At 41.1% G+C, this 6000-nt stretch overlaps 1 pseudogene; it reads right to left on the bottom strand.

The window, feature by feature from the left end:
• Positions 1 to 1508: 1508 nt before the first annotated feature.
• LOC135703692 (uncharacterized) lies at positions 1509 to 4159 on the bottom strand (annotated as a pseudogene).
• Between the last annotated feature and the right edge of the window lie 1841 nt (positions 4160 to 6000).

Below are 6000 nucleotides of genomic sequence, written 5' to 3'. Positions count from 1 at the left end.
TTTTGCCTCTCGACCAATCCATTTTGAAAAGCTGCATAAGGAACTGTATGCTTGATTGAGATTGCATTTGTCTGACAAATATTCAAGAATTCTGCTGAAGAAAATGGCTGACCATTATCGCAAACAACTTCAATAGGATAGCCGAACCTTGCAAAAATTTCCCTCATTTTAGTGACTGTTACTTTTGCTGTCATTGAAGTAAGTATAGCAACTTCAACGTACCGGGAGTAGTAGTCTGTCGCTACAAGCAAATGGTAACCGCCAGGAATTTCCATGAAATCCACCGCTATTTTCTTCCACGGTCCGTTAGGCATCTCGGTTCTTGTTATAAGAAGTGTATCAGGTTCTGATACAAGCGTACATCCTGTGCAAGATTGGACGAATTTCTCTACCATAGAGTCCATCCTAGTCCACCATACTTTAGATCGTAGTCGACGTTTTATTGCTGCAATTCCAAGGTGAGGTTCGTGTGCAAGCTTCAAAATTTGGGTTTGTAGGATTCGAGGAATTACAATTCTTTGATCTTTCATCAATAAATGTCCATCACTGGTGAAGTATCCCGACATCTTTGCATAACGCATTAATGTTCTAGGCCAACGTCGAGAAGGGTACGGTAACCATTTAATCAGTTCTTGCAGTTCTTCATCTGAGTTTGTGGCAGTTACAATTTCCTGAAGGGTTATTGCCAACGGGCAAGCATCACTAGCTATCATTCGTACGATTCTTTCTGATTCTTCATCAAAGCTAGGTCCATTATCTGGTACAGATTGGCAGAGTCGTGACAGCGGGTCAGCGATGTTATTCTTTCCTGGACGGTACATTACTTTGAAATCGTCGGACATCAGGCGCAACTTCCATAGTTCAATTCTTGGTGACGGCTTCAGACGATCTCCAAAAATCACGACTAACGACTTATGGTCCGTAACCAGATGGAAAAACTTCCCGTAAAGATAATAGTGAAACTTTTCACAAGCCCATACTAATGCTAAAGCTTCTCGCTCAGTCTGCGCATACTTCTGTTCTGTCGGAGTGAGAGTTTTAGACGCATAACAGATCACACGATTGCGATTATCTTTCCCTTTCTGTACCAAAACAGCACTAAGGCCAACAGGACTCCCATCGGCAATAACATAAGTTTCATCGTCAACATTATAAAATCCAAGGGTATTTTTGTTAAGTAGAATCATCTTAATTTGCTCGAATGCTTGTTGGTGTACTGGTTTCCATTTGAAGTTTATGCCTTTCCTTGTGAGCTGATTTAGGGGGTGTGTAATGGTTGCCATATTTGGAACATGTCGATGAACGAAATTAACCAAACCAAGCAGACTTCGAACTGCTTCTGCGGACTTGGGGACTTGTAATTTTTCGATAGCTTCCAGTTTTTCTTGAGAAATTGAAATTCCTTGTGTAGAAATGTGATAACCCAAGAAGTCTATTTCCCTAGCGCCTGTGATAACTTTGTCAGCATTCAGTTGTATCTTGTACTGCTTCAATCTGTTATACACCATCAAAGTTCTTTCACGAAGCTCAGATTCGTTTCTAGCGGGGATCAGAATGTCATCGATGAAAATAATAAGCCATGGAAGATCAGCAAAAATCGTCTCCATAACTTTTTGAAACAACTCAGGAGCAGCAGAAAGTCCAAACATGAGCCTTTTATAACGGAATAAACCAAGGGGGGAAATGAAGGTGGTGATGTATCGACAATCTTCTCGAAGAAGAACTTGATGGAAAGCTTGTCGAATGTCAAGTTTAGTGAAAATTTGATTTCCTCCGATTTTCTTCGTTATTTGCTCGAGTGTTGGAAGGGGATGGACTTCTCTAACTATTGCTTTGTTAGCCTCCCGGAGATCTACAATAAGTCTGACCTCATCGAAGCTTTTACGCTTTACTAACATTGGAGAGACCCATTCAGAAGCTTCATTGACACGTTCAATGATGTCCTGCTTCTCTAGCTCCCGAAGTTTTTTCAAGGTCAATTCTTCAAGAGGAAATGGTATGCGACGAAGGCTTTGGCGGACTGGAGTTACAGTTTTATCGATTTTGATATTAGCAACAATACCTGTACACATGTGAAGTTTAGAATAGATTTATTTAAATTTACCTGTATAAATTATTGCTTACCATCCATATGTGGGAACGATTCATCATTCACTGCTTGCAAAAATTTCACCAATCCAAGTTTGACTGCTGTGTCACCTAAGAGAAGCGAGCATTTCCCATTCTGGATCACGTAGAACGTAGTGTCGGTACTCCGACCGTCGATCATAGTTTCTGCGTCGACTTCACCAAGCACTTTCAACGGTGTATTTATCCCATAAGCATTCAATACTTTGCTGCTTCCTCTCCTGATAGAGTATGCTTCAAACCCAACGCGTGTGAACGTAGCCCAATCCGCTTCGCTTAAAACGTCTTCGTCTGCTCCTGTGTCAATCACGAACTTCAAACAAACTCCTCCAACAGATACTGGAACCAGCTTCTTTCCTGCTCCTAGATGGAAAAAATCAACTACATCTGAGTTGCGCTCGGTTCCATCTACAGATACTTCTCGTACGAATCGCTTTTGTTTACGTGAAGCTCCGAAACGATTGTACTCGGACGGTTGTCCGTTGGTCTTCTTCCTTTTTAGAAAACAGCAGCGGGAAAAGTGTCCCACTTGACCACAACTTCTGCATTCGAGTGATTTGGCTGGACACGATGGATCTTTCGAATCATGTCTGCCATTGCATCGGAAACATCTGAACCGCCTTGGTCCTCCGAGTTTGGAGCGTACCTTCAAAATTGGCTCTTCATTGGCCTCCGTTTCGACAGCGCTGACTTTTTGTAAGTTTCCGTTCCGATTGTCCAAATCGCTCATCTGTATTTGAACAGACTCGTGGGTACGACCGATCGCTACGATCTCCTTGAAGTTAAAGTCTTTTTCCAGGCACTTCCTCTTCAGACTCACATCCGTTGTAGTTGTAATAATTTGGTCAGCTACCATGCTTTCCAGCTGATCTCCAAAATCACAGTAGGCTGCCTGCTTTTTCAGTCTGATGACAAAAGTGTCAAACTTTTCACCTACAGCTGGTTTCATCTCGCGGAACTTCTGACGTTCGAACGTTTTCGAGAGTCTCGGTACAAAGTAATCGTCCAACATTGACATGGCAATGTGGTACCGGTTCTCCATAGCGTGTGATTCGTCAACATGAACTTGCTTGACCACTTTCCGGATGTCTGGTCCACCGAACATCATCAGGGATTTGAATTTTTCCTCCTGATTGTCAACGTCCTTCCATGCTAGGTATGCTTCAAAATGTTCACGCCACTTCTCCCAGCGGGCAGACACTGGTCCGTCGGCATCTTCGGCAAACGGAGGGATCAACTGGTTTACCTAGAAAATACGCATTGTAAGGTATTTTACGAGCTACACTACGTCTGTGACGTATTTTTATCAAAATTCATGTGATCTGCGTACTACACAAAACTCAGGTTCCGCACTGAAATACATATACACAGTATCACTCTGCGTACTTTATCCCAAATGTTGGGTTCCGCATTTAACATTCTCTAAGTTCAGATTTACTGCGTACTACATCCTTAAACGTCGGATTCCGCTTAAAATATCTCATATTTTCCTGCGTACTTCATTCCAAACGAAAGGTTCCGCTTTCTTTCACATTAGGAATTTCTGCGTACTGCATCCCATGAAACATTGGGTTCCACATAATGATACTTTTTACATATTTCACTGCGTACTTCATCCCGTTGCTATGGGTTCCGCGTATTTTGTTTAGAATTTTCCAGAATCATCGGGTCTCACGTCATCAACAAAATTGTTTTAGTGAGAATCATCCCTAAGCGATTAGGATTTTCATCCCGAAAAAAAAAATACCCTGAACTGCCTCTATTTCTTAGGATGTTAAATTCCGGGTTTACGGGAGAAATTGAAATTCAATTTTCTCAGGTAAAATCATCCCTAAGAATTTTCTATCCACGGAAATGATTTCAGTACATTAGAATTTTCCACTGCAAACTCTCTCGAAAATCTGCTTTATCACAAGTACTCACCATAGGCCAAGCCATCTCACGGGGGTCCGAGTAAAATTTTCTGGGGTGGAGTGTCCAAATCCGTGGGTAACTTTTATCGCTCGTCGCCAAAATGTAGAAACGTCTGGTTCGGTCCGAGGTACAACTGATAATGAATATTTATTCTCATGCTTTAAGGTTGTAACAAAACCAATGGTTGCTTAGATCCTGCATGTAGTACTAGAATTTCGACTAGAATGGGGTTCATTAAACGATTTGCTTGGGACCAACAGGCTAGACAAGTAGTAAGCCAATTTAAAATCGTTAGTTTCCACCGGTTGGTAGTATTGTAGTGCATCAAGATCAATCTTCAAAAGAAGCGCAATATATTCAGCAGGATAGATAACTCATGTCCTAAAATGAGTGTTACATTCTCACTCTAACCTTTACATGCAAAGCTATTTCTTCTAACGGTCTATGATAACAGATCAACGCCTCGCTTCACTATAAAGTTTTGCACCGCCGGGGTTAACCTCCATCGGATAACAGTTTTGTCACTGATAAACAGACACGACTTTTTGAAAAAGTTTTTCTTGAAAACATAGTATATTAAAACATTGGACCTCAGTAACGACATCTCTCGGGCTTCTCGCGGAAAACAAGCTTGCTCGCTAACTCGCAAATAATATTGTACAAAAGTTCTATAGAATGTATAGAAACGTCAAAGTGATCCGATGCCAGCGCGGCGGCGAGTAGTTCGCGGAACTGATAATTTTCAAATCAACCGTTAAATGCGTGAACGAAGATACACAATAAAGTCTTACGTCTGTTAGTCTGTGGTTTAGTGGTACTGTTTACGTATGCTTAGTCGATTTTTTATTGGATAGATTTTCTCAATAATTGTGATGTAAACCAAAGTGGTAGGTCACTCAGCACAGTGTGCCAAAAATACAGTAGAGCACACCATGGCTCACTCAGTTGGCACCCATGGTACATATATTTTATGATCTCTAAAGTAACTGGGTGAGGATGTGCCAAAATTTGATTGTTGACACAAACAATTTTCGGTATCCGCAACAGATAATTTCGCCGGAGCCTCCAACTCACCCTTACTGCTATGATCCGCAACCGGAGCAACGGAAGATGCCGACATCACGACGACGACCGGGTGGATTTAATATGAATCTTTGTAAGCCCCCGCAGGAGTACAGAAACTGCCACGGAATTGGAAATGTAAGATGCGATTGAATAAATACCTCCGATACACCCTGTGTTGTGTTCTACTCACTGCACTACTCACTCAATGACGTTTGCTTGTAGTTGTGACATCGTGTCTACAAAACAGCATTGCGGTCTTGCATCGCTCTCTTTCTCTGTTAGTTCCTCTAGCTGTTCACATCGAAGAAGGTGAGTTAATAATCAACTACATAAAATGGTCCTTCGAACCGGATCGTAAATCGGATCCTAAAGTATTGTGGAAACAAAACAAATTCAATTCAGTGTTTGGAGTAAGAAGTCTGGAGTGTAGGAAGTGGATAATTCAAATGAGAACAGGACGGAAAAGAAGCATTTGTATGTCGGATATCTCAAACGCAAAATTCAAAATGGCGTTGTCGAAGATATGCAACATTTTTATTAGAACGACACAAGGGTCGTCAAATATTTATTTACGCTTAAATACGAGTGACACACGGGTCAATAAATTCCAATAGGAATTGAGAATGCTAACACGAGGGTTAGCATTTAGAACAATGCAAGGATTGTTCAAATTTGGATTGATACGTTTGAGGATCAGTGACACGCGGGTCACAAAATTCCAATAAGAATATACGTGAAAATTATGCTAATACAAACAGTGTAAACAAAGCTAACGCGTGGGATAGTATTTTTGTAAATGGGTAAATAATTTGAAGGCGCCTGGGCCGTGAAATATAATTACCACTTGTTGATTGTAAAATGGAGGTAAAAATAAAACCCAAATTGATAATATCA

The sequence above is a fragment of the Ochlerotatus camptorhynchus genome, unplaced genomic scaffold (genome assembly GCF_037179485.1).
Source record: "Ochlerotatus camptorhynchus isolate MF236.1 unplaced genomic scaffold, CSIRO-AGI_Acam_v1.1 ptg000021l, whole genome shotgun sequence".
NCBI classification, from domain to species: domain Eukaryota; kingdom Metazoa; phylum Arthropoda; class Insecta; order Diptera; family Culicidae; genus Ochlerotatus; species Ochlerotatus camptorhynchus.
This window is presented reverse-complemented; position numbering and strand designations above follow the sequence as displayed.